We start from the raw sequence: 24888 nt of genomic DNA, 5'->3' as shown, positions 1-24888 counted from the left end.
GGTAACAGGCCTCCAGTCTGAAAAACAACTCCCCCTCACCACCCTCTGTCTCCTACCTTCACGCCAATTTTGCATCCAGTTGACTAGCTCTCCCTGGATTCCATGTGTTAATCAGTTTACCATGCAAAACTTTATCAAACACCTTGCAGAGTCCATTTGACAATGTCCACTGCTCTGCCTTCATCAATCTTCTTTGTCACTCCTTCAAAAAAACTCCATCAAGTCAGTGAAATACGATTTCCCATACACAAAGCCATGTCGACTATCCCTAATCAGTCCTTGCTTTTCAAATGCGTGTAAATCCTGTCCTTTAGAATCCCCTCCAATAATTTACCTACCACTGACGTGGTCGTCATCCAGAGGCTCTTTCGAGGAGGTTGATTGTTTGTAAGTTCAGATATGCAGCTGAAATACCGAGTTCCACCAAAAGCCTTTAGACTTTCTAATTCACTGATTGAACCTTTTATAGAATAATATTTCCAAGGAGATAAGATGTCAAGGAAAACAAACTACCTTAATCGCTAAGCTGTCAGTAAGAAAAACATATTTCTGCATTACAAAGCATGAATATGATTTACCATTCAAGCCTTGTTTGGCCTATCCCATTACTCAGTAGTTTGGCAGGAATAGGATTGAGTGAATGATGATGCATTTTCATGTGAAATGTGAACTCAGGATTTGCATGAGCTGAGCACAGAGTGAAGCTAGTGAAAGACTTGAGTTTTGAGTCCGCACCTGAGAGATCTTTAGAGAATGTTTGATCAAGTAACTGAATGAATAATAGAGATGAGGCAGATGATCAGATAGTAACTCTCCTAGTGAGAAAAGACCCATACGTAACTTTTATTCATCATGGAAGGATTCAAGAAGCTGTTTTGAGGTACTGACAAAGCATTGTGGGTTGTCTTTGCATTCTTTGAACAATTGGAATACTGAATGGTTTTGGAGGACGCTCTAATAGTTCTTTATGTGGTCCAGCCAGATCTGGCAGAGTACAGCTCAACTCATCTTCGACTATATCCATTTCCTTCAATGTTCCTCCACCTTTAGGGAGCAGAAAGTACAGTCATGCCAGGGTCAGAGGGAATATTTGTTTTGTTGGGACTAGGACAGCAAAGGTGGAGGGAAGGGTTGTTACAACTGGGTGAGGAAGCTGTGAATTGACTTCCTTCTTTTTAACCCCCTCCTTGGTTGGCCACCATGAAGATTTTAAATGCATTTTAGCATGCAACTATAAGAAGCCAACAGAAATGTTTTTGAATGAAAGAAAACAGAATTTTATTACTTCAAACCCTGAGAAAAATAATGACACAAAAGCACACACATGTAAACACACAAATGCATATACACACAAATGAGCACCTAAAGGTGCCCACACACACAAAAGTATACATACAAATATACACCCAAAAACATGTACGCACGCTCCATTGCTCTTCCTCTTGCTAAATCATGACTTCTATATGTTAAGTTTCCTTCATTAGATTAGATTGCTTACAGTGTGGAAACAGACCCTTCGGCCCAACAAGTCCACACCGACCCTCCAAAGAGCAACCCACCCAGACCCATTCCCCTACATTTACCCCTTCACCTAAAACTATGGGCAATTTAGCATGGCCAATTCACCTAAGCTGCACATCTTTGGACTGTGGAAGGAAACCTGAGCATCCGGAGGAAACCCACGCAGACACGGGGAGAATGTGTAAACTCCACACATAGTTGCCTGAGGCGGGAATTGAACCCTGGTCTCTGGCGCTGTGAGGTAGTGTATGCATGGTATGTATGTGCATGTATGTGTCAATTTATGAAGTATGTGCATGTGTATGTGTTTTTGTGCACAGGTTTCTGTGTGCATTAGTGTGCGTGTGTTTTTGTGTGTGTGTGTGTGTGTGTGTGTACGTGTGTGCGTGTGTGTGCGCGTGCACGGGTGAGGTTATCTCCTGAACTCTCCGTCAACTCCAATGTTGGTTCCTGTTGGTGAGTATGTTGGTTAAATCAGCATTGGGAGCACATGCTGGTCAGCAGATCACTGCCACATGCCTGCAGCTGATTGAGGAAGAAAACTACCTCCTGGTCACTGGCATTCGAAGGACTGATGGAGACTAGATTCATTCAGCTCATTCAGCCCATTCAGCTCATTCAGCCCATTCAGCTCTATGCAGGATGTGACCCTGCGATGGTGGCAATTAACAACTTCATCAAATGTGTAGGTAGGCATAGCACTAGGCAGGTTTGATAGGGGCGCTGTACAAAGTGACCCAAAGCGATCCAAAGTTGTTTGCACCTTGTTGCCTCTGGAAGATGATTATCTGGCAAACTCCTGGACAGGTTGTTAGATGCCAGAAAGAGCCAGATCTCAGTGATGCACAGACACAGAACTGCATTCTATTGCCCTAGCCATTGGTGCTCAGAACCAACCGAAAGGCAACAGTGGGGGATGAGGGACATCATCTCATAAGATGGTGCCAGTGGGCACTCAGCTAAAACAGGAGACCAATCCCTAGACCAATTCCTAGAAGTCTCCTCTCAGGGTTTTCCAGAGGGAGCTGAACCTTCCACCTTCACCCTACCTGTTCTCTGCAGCCCCGTGGCTGAGGATGGTCAATGTGAACCTGGGCAGGATGCACTCTGTATATCTGGGCCTTCGCGACACAAACCATCCACCCAACAGGGCCACCTGATCTTAACCGAGGCTAACAGGCTGTACGAATTGGAGGAACAACACCTTATCTTCTGCCTGGACAGCCTACAATCTGGAGGACTTAAAATTGAGTTCTCCAATTTCAAATAATGTTCCCACTCATCCCCTGGCTCCATTTCCAGCCCTGCCTTCTCCAACCCTTCCTTCCAGCTACCAACTGGATTCATCTCTCCCATCGACCAACCAGGTCGTGCCCACTACCTGTGCTCACCTATCAATACCTCGCCATTCTGCTACTTTCACCACCAACCCCCGACGCCTATCCCCCTTATTTATAGCTCCCCCTATCTCCACATCTCATCTGGAGGAAAGGTTATACCCAAAACATTGACTTCTCCACCTCCTGATGCTGCCTGGCTTGCTGCATATGCCCTCTGTTTGGATGATGCCACCTTCCAAAGCAGCATTGCTGAGATGGCTTCCTTCTTCCATGACCTTGGTTTCCCACCCAATGTGGTTGACAGGGCCCTCAACCGCATTCGACCTATCACCCGTGCTTCTGTTCTTTATACTTCCCATCACTCACAACAGCGTAAGGTGGTCCCCCTTGTCCTCATCTTTCATCCCACCAGCCTCCGCATTCAAATGATCATCCTCCACTATTTCAGACAACTCCAGCAGAATGCCACTACCAAACACATCTTCCCCTCACTCCTCTGTCTGCATTTCATGGATCATTCCCTCTGGGACACATTCCAGTGTCACAGGGACACAGTTCATTCTTTGACCACCATCACCAACGCCCCTTCCTACAGCACCTTCCCCTGTAACCACAGAATGGTCGACACCTGACTCTTCACCTCCTCCCTGTTCACTGTCCAAGGGCCTAAACAATCCTCCAATCTTGTGTGTGGTATTCACTGCACCCAGTGTGGTTTACTCTGTATTGGAGAAACCAAATGCAGACTGGGTGACTGCTTTGCAGAACACCTCCTGTCCATGTTAAAGCATGACCTTGACTATCCTGTAGCCAGTCATTTTAACACAGCATCCTGCTCGCATTCCTGAAGAAGGGCTTATGCCCGAAACGTCGATTCTCCTGCTCCTTTGTTGCTGCCTGACCTGCTGCGCTTTTCCAGCAATACATTTTTCAGTCCTGCTCGCATGCCTACTTATCTGTCCTTGGCATTGATAATGCTCCAGTGAATTACAGCGCAAACTGGATGAACACATCATCTTCAGCCTCGGCATTTTACAGGCTCCTGGACTCACTATTGAACTCAACAACTTCAAATTGTGAACCACCTCCCATTCCTTCCCTTTCTTTAAGCTTTACTAGTTATATTCTCTGTCACCATGTCCTCGCTCCCTTCCCCCCCACCCCAATGGGACTTCCTGTTCTTTCCAATTAGATTGTTCTCTCATTATCACATTCTGATCATTTAATCTGAATATAAACATCTTTTTTTCCACCAGCATGTTACATCCACTAACCCCACACATCACCCCATAACTATTGCATAATGCTGCCCCCTTCGCACTCCATGTCAGCTCTGATGAAGAGTCATTTAGATTCGAAACATTAGCTTGCTCTCTCTCCACGGATACTGCCTGATACGCTGTGTTCTCCTGCATTTGTTGTTTTCAACACAAATGGGTAGTTGGACTTACTGAGAGGTGGCCAAGGGAGTGGCTGCTATGTCAGTTCAGCTCATTACTCTCTGCAGGATAGCTAATTGAAAACTCACGTTAATTAAAATTTTAAACATGGGGCAAGGCAGACAGATTGCTGAAATGATTTGAAACTGAATGGAAGTGGAGTAAAGAAATAGAGAGGATAGTCCCATCATTTAGGAATTCATTGTGTTTTTCCACGCTGCACCAATGGACAATCCACATTTCGATGCTGCAAAATGGGCAATTCTTCACATTTCGCACTTCGTGCCAGAAGCCTAGCATGATTTAGGTCGGTATAATTTTTTAAATCTCACTGGCATCTCAGGAAATTGTTGCAGTGAACTGGCGACAGAAATGGAAGGGCACCCCGAAACAACAGTGAGAAGGTGGTGAACATGGGTATTCTTAGAAAGAGAGAGACAGCAATTAATTTGAAGGGGATATTTGCTGGAAGATTTTCTGGAAACTGTGGGGACGTGGGCCTAACGTCCCCAGTGCTGGATAAGCAAGGTGATCATTTTGCAATGTCTTGAGTGCAGGAGAGCCAATAAGTGTGAGAGGAGGCAGATGTCCCACAGTACCATCAGCTAGTGAGTGACTCACTGAGAAAGCTGTTCTATAAGGCTTGAGTGGATCCAATTATCTGTCACTAAGCGTCATTGAAGAAGGAGCAGAATTGCTGTGACAGGTGCAATGATTCATTTTGGAGATTTGCCACCATCTGATATGGAACAAGGTGAAATCAGGATGTTTATGGAGTTACTCTTATCATTTGAAAACAGGCTTAAAGGCATACCTCAGCTAGGTATGTCCAAGATACGGAGGTAAAGGTAAATGAGGCATTCACTCTCCACATTTGGTTTTGCTTATCGCTGATATCAACATCAGTTACCAGATAACACTGATTAAGGGGAGAATATATATTTACATCCCACTTTTTGGGTGGCATGGTGGCTCAGTGGTTAGCACTGCTATCTCACAGCATCAGGAACCTGGGTTCGATTCCACCCTTGAGCGGCTGTCTGTGTGAAGTTTGCACATTCGCCCCGTGTCTGTGTGGGCTTCCTCTGTATGCTGCAGTTTCCTCGCACTGTCCAAAGATGTGCAAGTTTGTTGATTGGCCATGCTAAATTGTTCATAGTATCCAGGGATGGGCAGGCTAGATGGGTTAGCCATGGGAAATGCAAAGTTTTTAAGATTAGATTAGATTCCCTACAGTATGGAAACAGGCCCTTCGGCCCAACATGTCCACACCCACCCTCCAAAGAGTAACCCACGCAGACCCATTCCCCTACTGTTACCCCTGACTAGTGCACTATGGGCAATTTAGCACAGTCAATTCACCTGACCTGCACATCATCGGATTGCGGGAGGAAACCCACTTAGACACGGGGCGAATGTGCAAACTCCACACAGACAGTCACTCAGAGGCTAGAATCGAACCCAGGTTCCTGGTGCTGTGAGGCAGCAGTGCTAACCACTGAGCCACCATGCCACCCAAAAAGTGGGATGTAAGTATATATTCTCCCCTTAATCAGTGTTATCTGGTAACTGATGTTGATCTCAGCGATAAGCAAAACCAAATGTGAAGAGTGAATGCTTCATTTACCTTTACCTCCGTATCTTGGACATACCTAGCTGAGGTATGCCTTTAAGCCTGTTTTCAAATGATAAGAGTAACTCCATAAACATCCTGATTTCACCTTGTTCCACATCAGATGGTGACAAATGTCTAAAATGAATCATTGCACCTGTCACAGCAATTCTGCTCCTTCTTCAATGATGTGTTGCAAGATTGAGTGGGTCAGAGGGTGGGAGGGAGGTGGTGTTGGGATGAGCTGCAGGGGTTCTATGATATTTTCTTGATCCTAACGTCCCAAAGCAATTTCCTACCGAATTAAAATTTTTGATGTGTTGGACAAGCTATTGGGAAATTTGGAAGCCTTATTTTTAAAACAAAAGTGGTTCCACAAAACAGTAAATAAATAAATGAAACAAAAATGGAAATTGCTGATGAAACTACAAGTTTGGCAGCAAATGTGGAGAGAAAGCAGTTTCAACTTTTCAAGTCTTCTTCAGAACAAAATGAATAGGTTTGTCTTGGTTATGTAGGCTGAAGCAAAATTATTGACTAGTGTACCAGAAAACTACCCGACAGTTCAAAGACTGCTCTCATCATTTGTGCTCAAGTGATCAGAGTGTCATAGTCATACGGCATGGAAACAAACCCTTCAGTCCCACTCATCCATGCCGACCGGATATCACATTTCAATCTAGTCCTGTTTGTCAGCATTTGGCCCATATTCATTTAATGCTTCCTATTCATATACCTGTCCTGGTGCTTTCTAAATGTAATTGTACCCATCTCCACCACTTCCTCTGGAGCTCATTCCATACACTCATTGCCTTCTCCCTGAAAAGGTTGCCCCTTATATCCCTTTTAAACCTTTCCCCTCATCCTAAAGCAATGCGCTCTAGTTTTGGACTCCCCTCCCTGGGGAAAAGACCTTGTCTATTTGTCCTATCCATGCTCCTCATGATTTTATAAACCTCTATAAGGTCATCCCTCAGCCTCCGATGCTCCAGGGAAAACAGCCCCAGCCTATTCATTCTTGCCATGTAGCTCAAACTCTCCAAGCCTGGCAACGCCCTTGGAAACCTTTTCTGAACCCTTTCAAGTCTCACAATACCCTTCCTATAGCAGGGAGACAAAAATTGAACGCAGGATTCCAAAATATTTCAAATATTCTGTACAGCTGCAACGTGACCTCCCAACTCCAATACTCAATGCACTGACCATTAAAGGCAAGTGTGTGGCAAGCCAAGAGATAGTAATGGTCTCACTTGAACATTTAATCTGGGCACCCATACTAACCAACCCCACCACCCCATGGCTGAACTCTTTAACTGCCCCTCCCACTCTGCTGAGGACATATAGGTCCTGGGCCTGCTCCATCTCCAAGTGTTGACCATCCAATGCCTGGAGAAAGGACGCTTCGTCTTCTGCCTTGGGACCCTCCAATCACACGGGATCAATGTGGGTTTCACTAGGTTCCCCATTTCACCTCCTCCCACCTTATCCCAGTCTCAACCTTTCAACTCGGCACCACCGTCTTGATCTGTCCTACCTGTCCGTCTTCCTTCCCACCTATCTGCTCCACCCTCCTCTTCGCCCTATCACCTTCACCCCCACCTTCATCTGCCTATCACATTCCCAGCTACCTTTCCCCCAGCCCCACCCCCTCCCATTTATCTCTCAGCTCCCTTGGCCCACAAGCCTCATTCCTGATGAAGAGTTTATGCTCGAGACGTCGATTCTCCTGCTCCTCGGATGCTGCCTGACCTGCTGTGCTTTTCCAACACCACACTCTTCGACTCTGATCACCAGCATCTGCAGTCCTCACTTTCTCCCATTTCATCAGAAAGGTACTGCCCACCCTCCTCACCAACAGCATAACATAGATCAGAGACTGTGAGCGGGTCCTGCCGGATATGTTCCGGAGGCAGCAGGAGGTGATCAGAGGTGGTAGCTTTAAAGGCAGCAGCAGCAACGGCAGTGAAGGACATCCTCAGTATCTGCAGCGGCATCATGAGCAGGCAGCTGAAATCTCCCAGAGAATGAGCTAAACGGAGGAGATTGGGCCCCAGCAAGCACTCATCAAAGCTCTATTCCTGATGAAGGGCTTTTGCCCGAAACGTCGATTTTTCTGCTCCTCAGATGCTGCCTGACCTGCTGTGCTTTTCCAGCACCACTCTAATCTAGACTCTGGTTTCCAACATCTGCAGTCCTTGTTTTTACCAAGCACTCATCAAAGACTATTGAACTTTTAGTCAATAGATGTGAAGCTGGAAGAGCACAGGAGGCCAGACAATGTCAGGACTGACAAAGGTTTTCAGCCCAAAATGTTGACCCTCAAATGCTGTCTGATCTGTGTGCTCTTCCAGCTTCACATCTACTGACTCTAACTTCCAACATCTGCAATCCTTGCTGTCTCCTATTGAACTTTTAACTTTATTCTTTTTTTCAGTTTATATTAAGAAGGACTTTAAAATTAACTGTGAATTTATTTCTTTATTTTCCTACTCATTCTATGAAGGTCTGTAATGCTTAACTTTTTAAATTTTGTTTCTTTTACTGCTTTGTACCTGAGTGTGTTTGTACTCACATACCTTTGCAACTAAGATAGTGCTGTGTGTGGCAATATTGGACACTTTTCACTGTACTCTTGCACTTGAGTAAACGTGACAATAGAATTAAATCCAAATCTAGTCCTGCATTAGGGGACGATGTGCTCAAATCTCTGGAGTAGACCTTTGTGGTTCTTAAGAAAAAATTGGGAATACAGAGTCTAGACTCACACCAAAATTGTTAAGTGAACACTGGAAGAATTTTGCAACTTATATTTTGAGACACACACCTAATTACACATAATTCAATTCCCTCTTGTTGATCTCTTATTTTCAAATATTTATAAATTGCGGACCTTTGTCATCAGAGATTTGTTCCAGTTTTGTTCTTTCTAATTTTGGAATTTTTAAAATGCATAGCAGTAGAGGCACACAGGAGAAATGATTATAATAAAGGGACATATTAATGAGAAAGAACAGATTAAAACCATCCTATGTTTCTGACGAGACCCTCCTGCTTAATTTAAATCAGCAACACAGAAAAGATTTATCCCATGCAGTACTCTGTGAAAATTCGAGAGGTCAATTACTATTTAAAGTAAATATTAACAACTTTATTTCTTAAGATATAATAGAGAATAATTAACTAACAACTATTGACAACTCCTTCATCAAACCTATCCTTTACCTTCCTCTTCTACAATACTAGTCCGATAAAACCCCCAGTTAAGATTTACCAAAATGTCAAGTTTTCAAAACCAGCCAGATGTCAAATTTTCTCTTCCTCGGTCTTCTTTTCTTCTTCTTAGGGATTTCTGTTCCACAGGTTACTGAATGACAAAGGTATCTTTAAGGGAGCTATTCTACGAGCAGTCTGCAGATGTTGTTGGCTTGGCATTTCTCCTCCCAACTGTTTAATTTTCCCCGATCTTATACCCCCAAAACATTGGATTGTGTCACTACTGGCTTTTAAGATCGTCAATATACTAAATTCAAACTTGATTGGCATTTGGTATTTTTTGGGGTATAACTTAAACTGGTGGGCTTAATTTGACTATGCGTTTTCATTTCCAGGCAATCAGCTATCCTAGCTACTGAACCACATATTGCATTATACCTTGTTTAGAACAGGGTAGTGCTGTTCAGGTAGCTTTTAACTCTCTTAAAGGTACAGTACAACCACATCTTCATAACTCCAAGTAAAATGTAGAGAAATGGCTTCAGCTTTTTTCACTCACCATTTGTTAGCAGCAGATTCTTTTATAAAGAGAATATCATCAACTCAGTCTGTGTTTAACTGTTTACATGTTGCAACTGTATAAAATACACAGACATGTTTTCTTGTAATTTTTTAAAAAAGAAAGTAGATCAGCTTTTATTGTAATTACCACTTAAGTAATAAAATAAGAAAAAGCTCCAACTCTCACACATGTTTTCCAGAGCTCAATTACACACACACACACACACACACACACACACACACACACACACACACACACACACACACACACACACACACACACACACACACACACACACACACACACACACACACACACACACACACACACACACACACACACACACACACACCATGAAGTTGAGTGACAAGAGTATGTTATTCCCAATAGACCTTGTAGATGAATGGCCTAGATTCTTTTAATGAATTAGCATTGTGACAAATTTCTTTTCTTCTGGAGACAGCAAAGGTTGGATTGATTCTTAAAACTGAAACTGCAGATTGTAGATGATCACGCAATGGATATGGCACTGGGGTTTGCAGGATGGTTAGGGAGAGAGAGTGAAAGTACTCAACTTGGGATACTGATTCATTGGCATCTCTCCTCCTTCTGTGCTGTGGACTGAAGAAAGCCAATTTCTTAATATACAGTTGGGGGAATTTATTAGCTCATCACATGATGCCCTCTTACTAGTTACCCAAACATAGCTATTGCATGATTCCACTTGCATGGTTTAAACGTGATGAGATCATGGTTGGAAGAGTTACCTTCTCTGCCAGGATCCATTATTCAAAGTGATTACATCGAAAGACTTCTTCCCAAACCTTGATGAATATATAGGTCATCTGCATGTTTTATTTGTGGATCAGGAGAGTGTACTTTCATATTTCTCAAAGATGATTATTTCTGATGGGATCTGCTACACTCTGCCTCCATTGCAATGTTTTTGTAACCTGCAGGGAAAGGAAATTTGAATGCCCAATCCATTTTAGAAGCTGCTTTTTAAAGTCACTGAGATGTTGTGGTTCAGTATTTTGAAACTCAAGCAATGGTCCCAGCCCAATAAAGACATCAAGTCATTTCTGATATAAGGCATGACTTTGTAACACTCTATGGAAACGGAATGGTATATTTGGTGCAGTCAAGCCCCTTTGGAGGATTAAACCAACTAATAATAATATCAAAGGACAGCATCATCTAAGATGAAAGATAGGATAGTGAGCAATTTAATAAGGAACAATGATGCAAATCAAAAATGTGAATATCATATTCGTAAGTAGGTTAAGTCATCAGAAAATGGACAGCCATTTATTTAGAGAGGGGGAGGCCTTGATAAAGTGGAGGCAGTGCTAGTGATATGAGTCTCCTCTTCAAAACTTGCGTTTGAGTGAAACATGCAAGGCTTCTGAAGTGCAGTACCACTACCCAGTGTGGAGGCAACTTAAGAATCAATCAGGAATGCCAAATCCAACAAATTGTTCTCATCTTGTGCATGATCATTTAAAAGAAGAGATGACCCCTAAGTAAATTTAAAAGAAGGATAACTGTCTTCATGCAAGCTTCTTTTTGTTCTTCCTTCTTCTATTATGACTGAGGTGTTATTGCTACTCACAGGCTCCTATCTGGAAATGACTGGAGGTGAACATTGAGATGTTTTCTTCCACTGTGCAAGGGGATTTGTTTGCAGTTGAGAATTCCTTGATCGATCAGGTCTCCAGGTGAATTAGGGCTCAATAACTGGCTTAAGGGACAAGTCCAAAAGATACTTAAGTGGCAAACAATTCCCCTGAACTCTTTCTGAGATTAATCCATGACTTTGTCTAATCAGAAGCACAGTCTTGTTGTTGTGTTGGCGCCTTGATTGAGAAGTTTCCATTCTTTCTACAGGTTGAACAAAGAGCATCACTTTTCTGTGGGATTGTGCAACACACTTCAGCCTATCTCATATGAAATCAGTAAAACAGTGATTTCAACATATCCAGTATAACTGAACCAATTGACCAGTGAATGCTTTCTGACATTGAAATGGAATTCCTACTATGAAATTATTTTTCAAAAGGCTCTCTACCTTTCTTGTTCTGGAGGTGTGAAGCAGTGGTTAGCTCTGCTGCCTCACAGCGCCAGGGGCTTGGGTTCAATTCCAGCTTCAGAAGACTGTCTGTGTTGAGTTTGCACATTGTCCCTGTGTCTGTGCTGGGTTGCTCTGGTTTCCTCCTACAGTCCAGCGATGTGAATATTAGGTAGATTGGCTGTGCTAAATTTTTTGCAGTGTCCAGGGATATGCACGCTCGGTGGGGTTGCATGGATAGGGGAGTCTGGGGCTGAATGGGATGCTCTGTAGAGGGTTGATGTTGATTTGATGGGCCAAATAGCATCGTCCCACACTGGAGGGATTCTGTGTAGAAATTGACCGAGTATAGGGTCATCCTCCAGCTCCAGTTGAGCCCTCGAAGGTCCCTATCTTGACACTAAGGCAAGGAGTTTAGGCTCTCTATCAGGGAGAAGTGAGCAAACAGACCTTTTAGAATATGAGCACAGGGAGATGTTTCTTTCTGTAGAACTCCATGACTGTTTTCAAAGTAAACTTGGTGTTTAGCCTGGTGCAGACAGCTGAGTAGTGCCAGCAGTGAGATGAGCCCATCTATTTCAGGTTTTGTCACAGATATTCCATGTGGACTTCAAATGCATCTCAGAAACAATGTAGGAAGGCAAACTCTGTGCTCATCAGGTGGACTTTGAAATAGCAAAAGCCTGCACTGTGCAAAATGGATTGGGCATTCAAATTTCCTTTCCCTGCAGGTTACTAAAACATTGCAATGGAGGCAGAGTGTAGCAGATCCCATCAGAAATAATCATCTTTGAGAAATATGAAAGTACACTCTCCTGATCCACAAATAAAACATGCAGATGACCTATGTATTCATCAAGGTTTGGGAAGAAGTCTTTCGATGTAATCACTTTGAATAATGGATCCTGGCAGAGAAGGTAACTCTTCCAACCATGATCTCCATTCCTTGTTGTGTAGTGCGTCAGACCAACAGTTCTCAGTTACTTAATGTATTTACAATGAATCTAAGAAAGAATCTGGAAGCTCATTTCATATCCATCGTGATGTTCGGTGCTGACTGGCTCTGAAAACTGTCATCTGCATCTACAGCATTTCCCTCCGTAGAATCATAGAATTCCTACAGTGTGGAAGCAGGCTATTCAGCCCACTGAGTCCACATTGACCCCCCGAAAATTATCCCAACCAGACCCACACCCCCAACCAATCCCTGCAACCCCACTTTTCTCATGGCCAACCCACTTAGGCAGCATATCGTTGGACACTATGGGCAATTTAGCATGTCCAATCCAACCAAACTGTGCATTTTTTGACTGTGGGAGGAAACCAGAGGGAACCCACACAGGTACAAGGAGAATGTGTGAGGTTCACACAGTTAGTTGCTCAATGTTGGAATCAAACCCTGGTCCCTGGTGCTGTGAGGCAGCAGCACTGACCACTGAGCAATGTAACAGCATTTTGTAAGAGGCAACTCACATCAAAACATAATTAGAAGTTAATATGGTCGCCTCTACACTGGGAGATGAAACGCAGACTGGATCACCAGTTTACCAAGCACCTATATCCTGTCCACAACAACAACATGGTTCAACACACCACCACACTCCCTGGCTAGCATCTCTGTCTCAGGCTTGCTGCAGTGCTCCAGCGAGGCTCAGTGCAAGCTGGAAGAACAGGATCTCGTTTTCTGTTTGGAGACCCTGCTCTGTTCTATTACCCTAATGCATTTTGTATGGAATGAGCTGCCTGTACTGCGCACTAAACAGAACTTTTCACTGTATCTAGGTGCACGTGACAGTAATAAATTAAATCAAATCCACGCCTAGTGTTCACTCCCTTCCCCTCCTCCCTCCTTCCACCCTGGATCTTCAGCATAAATACCACCTTCTCCTAGTTACACTCAGTTCTAAAGAATGGTCACTGGACCAGAAGCGTTGATTGACTGCTTCCAACCGTGGATGCTGCCAAACCTATTGAGGTTATCCAGCGAGTTCTGCTCTTTTTTGTCAGAATTGACATATTGGGCAGGAGAATTAAAAAAACCATCAAAAGAACCACCATCACACCATATCATTCATTTTACTGTACCATGTTTTTAAGGATTAATTCTTCATGTCAGATTTTAGCTCACTGAGAAACATCCACTGACACATTTAAAATGAAAACTTACAAGTCAAATGGGAAATTGACTTTTGTTTTATATCTATTGCTTTTGAATACAGATACTACATAAGAGATTGATTTTAAGCCTGTGATTATGCTGCAATTCTTGACTACCCTAAGTTGATGTAATTTACAAGTAAATTATTGATCTTCAGTTGTTGTGTTACATGGGTTGCTAATACAGCCCAATTCATGACTGTTGAAGATGACAACAACTAGATAGCTCAGGGGATATTAATATGGGACACTTAATGGAATTCCCCATTTAAAGTAATCCCACTGTTGGGTGAGTCAATATATTTGTGCTCTGGTTGAGTTTATTGCTGAACAGCATCTTCTTGCTAATGTATAGGGTGCGACAATTTCTTCTTGCAGGAGCAACATGTTGTGGAGTTTTTTAAATTTTGCATAAATTATTGGAAATTATGTGATAAAATCTATTAAACTGGCTTAGCACTGTTGCAAGCTATGTCCCCAGCTGTGCATCATTGTAACTGTCGAGGTTCCCTGCTGTTGGCTTAAATGAACAAATAAAGTAACTGGTATATAATTTCAAATCAATTGAGTTATGGTGTTTTTTACATCTGTTGCAGGTTCAGGTCTGTCGTCAATACCTTTTCTGCTTCAAAAATGGCAGCAGTTAAATTTTTTTATGATGTGATCGATCCTTGTTTCAACTTTAAAACGGGCAACTTAATGAACCTGAGTCCTTGTCTGTTCCTTCTTTTCAAAATGGCTTTCTCAGTGTTGGAGAAAATCTAACACTGCTTCCCTCCCTTGTGGTCGCTTGTCCACTTTTTAAAACAATATTGTTGAAGTATTTGAAAGAAAGATTCTCCGTGTACGATCATCTCCCTTCTCTCCGCCCCAGGCTGTCTCGTGAGACTAAACTCCACAGCAGCACACACAACTTTCTTCCATCTCTAGGTGGCATGTGACTTATCCCTAATGCCAATGTTTCATCTTTCCCATCTTTAAGTTCCACCTCAAGACTTTTGCCAGTTCCCAGGTCCATTCCCAGTAATGTTTGTAGCTTCCCTGATAGCTAATGCTATTGCTTGAAGCTACTTCTGCCAGCAGAGCTGCTGTTACAGTCTGCTACACTTGTTTGCTCTGCACCATCCTCACACATCCACTTCTGCTGTCTGCGACAGTTTCATATCATACAACTAGCTCCGGGTCCACCCCTCTTTCTGCTCTCCTCCACTCCATCTTCTGGAATACACCTCTGTGGCTTTTTATTTCTGATAAAATGGTTGGAATACTGACGTTTTCTTTCTGTTTGCCATTTTTAAGAGTTCATTTCGTTTTTGCAGTTTATTTGCTTTACAATTAACTCTGCTGATCTAATTGTGCTCCTTTCTTGCCTGCTTGAATATGTACAGCTCTCAATCTGTTCCCAACTCACCATCCTCCATTCGTAACTCATGTAGGCTATCATAGAAAATCATTCAATGCTCAAGACTTTCCCAATATTTATCTTAATGCCATCCATCCAAACTGCTTCACCAGAATCTCTTTTTTCAGTCATTATTTCCCATGCACATATTCCATCCTTTTTGCTCCTGACACTTTAGTTTATTCTTTCCTGACAAAATGAATCTGCACAATTGCATACCTCCTTTTGAATCAGTCCTTAATCTTTGACTTATCCCAATAACCAAGTTCAACAAGTCTCCTTAGTTTACATGAATCTCATCCTGGTAGAATGGGCTTCTCTTTCTATTGAGGCAGCACAAATGGAACTCTTTCTATTAAGGAGAAAAGTCCAACTGAACTCGAAATTTTTAACTGTTTCTTTCTCACACATTTTCTGTTTTTATTCCTTCTATCAGTCCTCTATTTTTCTTCCCTACCTACCTTGCTAATTCCCACATTAACTCCAATTTATAGTCTGTCACCTCCACACAATCCAATTCAAGTATTTGTTTTTCATTCATTCATGCGATGAGGTCAACCATCTCTGGGTAGGACAGCATTTGTTGGCCAGAGGGCAGTTGAGAGTCAACCACGTTGCTGTGTGTCTGAGGTTACAAGTAGGTCAGACCAGGCAAGAACAGCAGCTTCCTTCCTTCAAGGACATTAGTGAAACAGATGGGTTTTTCCAACAATTGACAATGGATTTGTGGTCATCATTAGATTCTTAATTTTAGATATTTTTTGAATTCAAATTCCACCATCTGACATGCATGGAATTCAACCTGGGTCCCCAGAACATTACCTAGGTCTCTGGATTAACAGTCTGGTGATAATACCACTCGGCCATTCCCCCCCCTACCTGTGTAGTAACATGCTAAAACTACCTTACCAATCCTGCTGTTCAATACGCTGTTCAAATGAGGAAGATCCTATGTTTGTTCGTGAGCTGTACTAAGTGAGCTGATCTCAGAGAGGACTACAGACAGAGTTAAAAAATTGGATTCAAAATTTCTGAGTTTGGGACAATAAAAAATAAGATTTTTCTAGGATTCACTCTCTTAATTATAAACCCATATTTACCTTTCAAAAAACTTGTTTCTGCCATTATGGCCCAGAAACTGACTGATAGTTGGGGTAAAGTTTTGCCCATCACCAATGGTCACTTGCCTCAGTTATCAGAGAATAATGATATTCATAGAATCATTTCTAATGGATCAGTTATGCCACATTGGATCCTGTCAATGTTAAGTACCTAGTTATAATTTACTTATGTTAATGCTGATAAGCCACTAAAATGCTGATATCCAGAAGTCTCAAAGTATCTTATTTTATTCCATTATGTAGATTTTCTTTGATAACATTTTCACTTAATGCCAGCATCAAACACTCCCAGTTTAAGTAAATCACAAGTCCCATGGAAACAAGTCTAAATACCAATCCATCATATTAAACCAGAGTGAGGATGCGTTTTCCATCCAGTCTATTATCACTTTAAAGACTGAATTGATACCTGTAATATTAATGTGAAGTTTATTCCATGGACATAGGTCCAGTTGTGACTGGGTTGATGCCTCCTCAAATTAGATTTTTTTTCAGATTACCTACAGTGTGGAAACAGACCCTTCGGCCCAACAGGACCACACCGACCCCCCGAAGCGCAACCCACCCAGACTCATTCCTCTACATTTACCCCTGCCCCTAACACTACGGGCAATTTAGCATGGCCAATTCACCTAACCTGCACATCTTTGGATTGTGGGAGAAAACCGGAGCACCCGGAGGAAACCCACGCAGACACGGGGAGACACGGCAAACTCCACACAGTCAGTCGCCTGAGGTGGGAATTAAACCCGCCCATTATGTTCGTTATACACTACCTATAACCTCATAGATGAAAGGACAGTGTCAACTGAAAGCTCACCACATGAATCGTTTGTAGATGCATGGATTTATATTTCTAATTGTTAGATTAGATTAAATTCCCTACAGTATGGAAAGAGGCCCTTTTGGCCCAACAAGTTCACACTGACCCTCTGAAGAGTAACCCAGTCAGATCCTATATTTACCCCTGACCAATGCACCTAACACTATGGGAAATTTAGTATGGCCAATTCACCTGACCTGCACATCTTTAGATTATGGGCAGAAACTAGAGCACTTGGAAGAAACCCACGCAGACATGGGGAGAATGTGCAACCTCCACACAGACATTTGAATCGAACCTGGGTCCCTGGTGCTGTGAGGCAGCAGTGCTAACAACTGAGCCACTGTGCCATTGTTAATGACTGATATTTGGTAGCTTGGGGCAAAATTTCCATTGGTACGAACAGTGCAATCCAGGCAAAATTGGCCAGGGCAGCTAAAAAGATTGGGGAATTTTAAGTATAGGCGAGTTATGTTTTGAACCATGAACATTTGTGTTCTCCACAATTTTTTATGCTGGATCAAAATTCAATTTTCTCCTGGATCAAGTCCTGCCACACAACTAACCACATTCACAGTTAAAATTGCTGTACAGGTTGAGAAAATCTATTCAATCTGTACTAATTTCCCAAGACCCAGGATGACCTGGCTTTTAAATTTTTCATATTAAAATTATTTACTTGACTAAGAAAATCCAATTTGGAAATAGTGGAGAAAGAACGAGCCTAAATTGTTTAAATTTGAAAGGAAGTAAATAAAAAGAATTAATTAAGAGAAAGAAAGAAGAGGCGGTGGGGATGGGGAGGTCTTGAGATGCAATGGGTAGCATCTTTGCCTCTCAGCCAGATGTCCAATTCTCATTCTCATTCAAGTTTCATTCCAACCTAGGTTCAAATTCATAATAAAGCCAAACAGGGATATTATCAACCTGTAAGTCCTTCCAACCTATGAATTGCAAGCAGGATCGGGAAAGTCACACTTGATGTGGAATAGAATCAAGTTATGGTCTTTTCAGTCAGACTTATGATCTATTCCAGGATAAAAACAGCAAAAGAGACTGATTCAACCACATACCTCAAATTACATTTGATGTGGGAAGCTTTAAAGTCCAAGTATGCAAGCACATGAGATGTACATGAGACCTTTTAAAAAATGTTAAACAACAAACAAAGAGAACAAGGTAAGTTCATATTATGGTCAATGGTAGAGTTGGTCCTTGAGATGATGATGAATTAATGAATGGCATTGTAATGCTTGAAGTCAGAGAAATTTGTGACTGAGGAATCCTATCCACCATGATGAAGAACTGCAAAACACCCAGTGGAAGCATAGAAATTGAAAGATCTCAAAAGACAAAGATCCATCTGGTTTGCCTTCTATTTTGGTTGCATTATAATTAAGTTGTTCTTAGCATTCAAATTCTATAACGTAGACTGCAACTTACGGTTAAAATAGCAAAGGCATAATTCAGTGATGGAAAGCTTTGAGAATCATAGAGGTAAACCATTTAAATTAATCCACTTAAATGTCTCAATTACTCAGATGCCAAATGGAATTGTTTGAAAGAAATGTATTTAATTTATTGTTGACTGTCTAAACAGCTTGGCATTTTTGAAAAAAAAGTTGAATTCCTGCACTAATAGAATTGTTTGGTGAGATGGCCATGCACAGTGCCAAATAAAAAAACAATTATTCAATACCTGCTGGACTGAGATGTTATCAGTCCCTCTCTGTGTCTGCAGGGTTGTAAGGCATGTCAGTGTTGTGAATCATATCATTATACAGGCCTTCCACAAACCCTCTTGCAACTGACTTACTTTGAATTTGAAAGATTCCATCCCAGTACTATTTCATTAGCAAAATTTCATCAGCATCCTCTCTGATCGAACACAGAACAACACAACACAGGAACAGGCCATTTCCTTAACATTCTCCCTAAAGTGGCGAAGTAAATTTAGATGGAACTTAAGCAATTTTTTATTTAATGCCCAGTATAATTTTATTTTTTTTAAAGTCTATGTCTCTATTTATAAAGCAAAAGTTACTGCATGCCTTTTAATAACATATCAGTTTATGTCTGCCACCTTAGATACATACACACAGGTTTCCTCTCTCTTTCTTTATTGTTTCATGCCTTTAGATTTTTACCACTTTTGCTTATACGGCCACTTTTCATTCCTTCTACTGAAATGAATCACTTCCCATTTCCTTATGTTTAACTTCATCTGCCATCTGTCTGCCTATATCTCTGGGCTGTTGATGTCCTCCTGAGAAATCTATCACTCTCCTCCTCAATGTTTACTACATTACCAAGTTTTGTGTCATCTGTAGACTTTAAAATCATGCCTTGTGCCATGGCCAGAGGGTAAGAAGAGAAATTTGAAAGAAAAAGATATCCTTTTAAATGTTCTTTGAAAAATGACCAACCTTGCCGAACTCAAAATGGCTAAGACTGATCACATGATCTTATTTCCCAAAGATCCAGAACCCCTACATTGTATAAACTATCTAACTAAAGCTAACGCAAGGGACTTGGAGAGGGCCATCTGCTTCCAGTCAGCCCTTAACAAACGAAAATATCCATACTCATTATGCTAAAGTGGGTGCTAATGTTTTTTATATTTACCTCATAATGGAAAATTGGGGAGGGGAAGTAAGCTGCACTGTTAAATTAATGACCTTCCAATTAGCTCACTAAAATGTCTGTCTTTGTCTCATGACTGCAATTGGAACTGGTGGAATTGCTTAAGTATACAATTCTGAGATTCTATTACTATTTTGCAGCCAGAGATGAGACCCTGCCTTGGATTCTCCATCTCTCTCTCTCTCTCCAAGATGCTGTCTACAAAGAAGTATCCAGTTTGCTTACAAGAAGGAAAATGACATTTTTGGGCATTAACCTCCTGAACAAATTTTAGTTTCTTTGGATTTACCAAAACTTGTAATTTATAAACTAATCTTCTGTTGGCTTGTATTTCTTAATTTCTTGAGTGAAGTCCATGCAGATGCATTTGTGAAATAATTTCCCCATGTGTTGACTATTTTAGTCATAAAATCTATTGATGATTTTATTAAAATGGATTTTGTTGTCGATTTATTTCAAAAATTTGAACCCAAAACCCAGGATTTGGGGAACATTCATCAGCCAATCTCATTAAGGGATAGAAGTAAAACTTAATAGTAAGGTCCTAGGGAGTGTTGCTGAACAAAGAGACTTTGGAATGCAGGTTCATAGGTCCTTGAAAATGGAGTCTCAGGTAGATAGGATAGTGAAGAAGGCATTTGGTATGCTTTCCTTTATTGGTCAGACCATTGGATATAGGAGTTAGGAGTCATGTTGTGGTTGTACAGGACATTGGTTAAGCCACTTTTGGAATATTGTGTGCAATTCTGGTCTCCCTCCATATAGGAAGGATGTTGTGAAACTTGAAAGGGTTCAGAAAGGATTTACTAGGATGTTGCCAGGGTTGGAGGATTTGAGCTACAGGGAGAGGCTGAATAGGCTAGGGCTGTTTTCACTTCGGGGTTGGAGGCTGAGGAGTGACCTTATGGAGGTTTATAAAATCATGAGGGGCATGAATAGGGTAAATAGACAAAGTTTTTTCCTTGGGATTGGGGGAGGCCAAAACTAAAGGGCATAAGTCTAGGGTGAGAGAGGAAAGATTTAAACGGACCTAAGGGGCAACGTTTTCACGCAGAGGGTTGTGCGTGTGTGGAATGAGCTACCAGAGGAAGTGGTGAATGCCAGTACAATTACAACATTTGAAAAACATCTGGATGGGTATATGAATAGGAAGGGTTGAGAGGGATTTGGCTAAGTACTGGCAAATGGGACTAAATTAATTTAGGATATATGGTTGGCATGGATGAGTTGGACCAAAGAGTGTGTTTCCGTGCCATTCATCTCTATGATTCTAAAAGGGGAAATGGGATAAATTAAACAATACCTCACTGATTTAGATTTAAGGGGGGAAAGAACAGTCACAACTTAAATTCTCTCCATTCCCCTTTTGTTATTCACACTTGTTTATCCATGTCTAGGTCCTTAACACAAATAAAAAAGATCATTGATTTCAATCTCATCCTGTGGGAGTATCATTGTATATTCTTTTTCAGTCTGTTCATCATTGCTGTCTGGTTTCTGTCCATTGCAAGTATTATGTTCTCTGCAGCTTTAATTCTATGATCTATAGTCATGCCAACCAGCCTATTGTGTAGTCCTTGATCAAATACCTTTTAAAAGTTCATATAAATACTGACTACACTGCCCTCATTAACTTTTCCATTAGTTAATCAAATAAATCAATCAAGTGAGTCCAACATGATTTGCTTTTAACACATCCTTGCCAGCATTCATTTCTAAATACATTTTTTTAAAGTGGCAATTAGTTTTGACCGGTAATCTTGTCTCTATGTATTTCTCCACCTTTAATATTAGATTGACTAGTCTGTAGCTGTTGGGTTTGTCCTTCATTCTCCTTTTTAAGCCAGGGTGTGACATTTAAAAATTCAGAAATCCCTTCACTCCACTTCCATCCTGAAGAAAGCTGTGGATCCTGAAAGGAGCCCATTTCACCTCAGATGAGCCTGGAAATATTTGAGCAGTCCACAAAGTTGGCTGTCCCATAGAAATATTAGATTAGATTACTTACAGTTTGGAAACAGGCCCTTCGGCCCAACAAGTCCACACCGACCCGCTGAAGCGCAACCCACCCATACCCCTAAACCACAGGCAATTTAGCATGGCCAATTCACCTGACCTGCACATCTTTGGACTGTGGGAGGAAACCGGAGCACCCGGAGGAAACCCACACAGACACGGGGAGAATGTGCAAACTCCACACAGTCAGTCGCCTGAGGTGGCAATTGAACCCGGGTCTCTGGCGCTGTGAGGCAGTAGTGCTAATCACTGTGCTACCGTGCCACCCGTAAAGATGTAGCATGGAAAGAGTCCCTTCAGTCCAACTTGTCCATGCTGACCAGATATCCCAAACCAATCAGATCCCACCTGCCAGCATCCGGCCCAAATCCCTCTAAACCCTTCCTATTCATATACCCATCCAGATGCTTTTTAAATATTGCAATCGTACTCGTCTCCACCACTTCCTCTGGCAGCTCATTCAACACATGCACCACACTCTGTGTGAAAAAGTTGCCCCTTTGTTCTCTTTTAAATCTTTCCTCTCTCACTTTAAACCTATGCCCTCCAGTTTTGGACTCCCCTACCCCAGGGTGTCTATTCACCCTATCGCCACCCTTCATGATTTGATAAACTTCTATAAGGACACCCCTTGGCCTCTGACATTCCAGGGAAAGCAGCCCCAGCCTATTCAACCTCTCCCTATAGCTCAAACCCTCCAACCCTGGCAACATCCTTGTAAATCTTTTATGAACCCTTTCAAGTTTCACAACATCCTTCCTCTAGCATGCTTATACTTTTCAGTAAACAAACAATAGGCAGCTGCCAACAAACTGAAACAGAAGGCTTTGGTCTCTCACATAAATGAGTAATGCGATATATGCATTTCACTCCCCAAGTGGCCATACATCCCAACAACTGGAGGACTGTATCAAGCAACATACGTGTTGTTGGCCACTTGCAAGGGGCAGAATGCTAATCATTCTGTATTAACCTATGCTTGTGTAATGGGAATTAAAGAAGTCTTTGTAAAACGTGGTCACGACAGCAGTAAAATTACAACTGACAAGCTATTAATGTAAGACATGTGTTGGCAGATATGAATCTTCAGCAAACTATGGGACAATATTAGCAGGTAAAATACTGGAGAGAAGCTTTGTATACCTTATGAACTATATATGAGCCTTGGGAACAGTCTAGAGTAGGCTCATATAGCCATATAGTGTGGAAACAGACACTCCAGTCCAAACAGTTCACACTGACCATGTTAAGATATTAACAGATTTCTGTAGACAGGATTAGAGAATGACCTCAGATGGGAGATTTCTGTTTATTGAACAAAAATTAAATGCAAACTATGTATGTGTGTCTGATTGTGGCTACTTAAAGGCTAATGATTTTTCTGCAGGTATCGGACAGAAGTGGACAGAGGTCAGACAGACTGGGAGCAGAGCTAAGGAGCAGAGCTAAGCAGAATAAGACAGACTATCAGACAGAATACAGTTTAGCCAGTGAGACTGTCTCTCGGAGGTTGTTTGAATAAACTCAAAGCTACCGAACATTTCTGAATCTTTCTGTGGTCTGTGTAGGAGATTAACCATAACAATGACCAACATCATAGCACAATGACCAACATTAGATATGATTTTGCTATTGAACAGCATTTATCGTAATAGATTGTGTTATTATGACATGGTGGTAAATCCTTCTGCTAATTAAACCAAACACCAGAAAAGCTCACCCCGCCTCGTAATCTGTTTAAGTATGAGTGACAGAGAACTCTCAAATTCCAGTATTTAAGAAAAAATCAATTTATTCTTTAATTCTTAAAAGGGAACATTAAACAACTACTATTTGCGACACTAAGCCTCCTTTCTCCTAACTGCTTGTTATTTTCCTCCAACTCTGTAACAATATACTGTTCCAATAACCACCCATATTATATTTACATCAACTTCAAAACCACACAACGGCTGTCATCGTTGGTGGCTATCTTTCTCTGGCTGTAGATCTCCCTGGGTCATTTTTGGTCTTTTGCTGCAGCTCTGTTTCACATGAGAAAGGTACCTTTGATAGAGAGTAATTTGCTGGCAATAACTCTGGCAATGGCAGTTGTTCTCTCTCTACTAACTTTCAAAATGTCTGCTTCTTTATACCCCTAACATCAGATCATCTCATTAGTTTGATGTTAGAAGAATCAATAAATTCAGATGCGATTGGTTTTAGTATCCTGGGGCATAATTTAAACTGATTGGCTAAATTTGAATGGCTGCCAAAACAGTAACCAAAACTCAGGCATTTCTTCCTTAGCAAAATATTGCATATTTTAAATTTTTCAGTACACTCTGAGACTACTAGTCCATCACATGACAAGTGCCTGCAAGCTCTCAGTGCAAAACTGCTTTTACTCTCTCTTAAAGGCATAGTGTACACCTTCAACTTCATAACAATTGTGCTAAGAATGACCAATTTATCATTGATAGTCTGGATCATGGTGTGGTATATTTGCATTGCTAGAAGCTACAATATGTTAATAAACAGGACCTTGTCTTATTTGAGGAAACATGCTTCATACATGCATTGAGGAAAAAGTGAGGACTGCAGATGCTGTAGATCAGAGCTGAAAATGTGTTGCTGGAAAAGCGCAGGAGGTCAGGCAGCATCCAAGGAGCAGGAGAATCGACGTTTCGGGCATGAGACCTTCTTCCTCCATTCCTGAAGAAGGGCTCATGCCCGAAACGTCGATTCTCCTGCTCCTTGGATGCTGCCTGACCTGCTGCGCTTTTCCAGCAACACATTTTCAGCTTCATACATGCATTGCACATTTTTCATCAAAAAAGAAATGGAAACTGCAAATCCACATTCCCATGGCAACATGCTATGCAATCAGAGTTGACCTGTGTGGTCTGAGAACAAGGACTGACAATTAACTGTCCTGCTGCATCATCATGCCAACAATGTCCCAAACAATATACACTCTCTTCTCATGCTG

At 41.7% G+C, this 24888-nt stretch overlaps 1 long non-coding RNA gene across 1 annotated transcript in view; it reads left to right on the top strand.

Moving 5' to 3' along the window:
- LOC148146137 (uncharacterized) overlaps positions 1-20190 on the top strand; it is a 38050-nt gene extending 17860 nt beyond the window's left edge. The window contains exon 3 of the long non-coding RNA XR_015760790.1: positions 20042-20190. This is a non-coding gene — a long non-coding RNA (uncharacterized LOC148146137). The remainder of the gene's footprint in view (positions 1-20041) is intronic.
- Positions 20191-24888: the final 4698 nt, after the last annotated feature.

Source organism: Chiloscyllium plagiosum, unplaced genomic scaffold, assembly GCF_037043375.1.
Source record: "Chiloscyllium plagiosum isolate Xiang-an unplaced genomic scaffold, Cpla_swu_hap1 HiC_scaffold_21, whole genome shotgun sequence".
In the NCBI taxonomy this organism is placed as follows: domain Eukaryota; kingdom Metazoa; phylum Chordata; class Chondrichthyes; order Orectolobiformes; family Hemiscylliidae; genus Chiloscyllium; species Chiloscyllium plagiosum.
The sequence above is the reverse complement of the archived record's forward strand: the minus strand, read 5'-3'. Positions and strand labels throughout refer to the sequence as shown.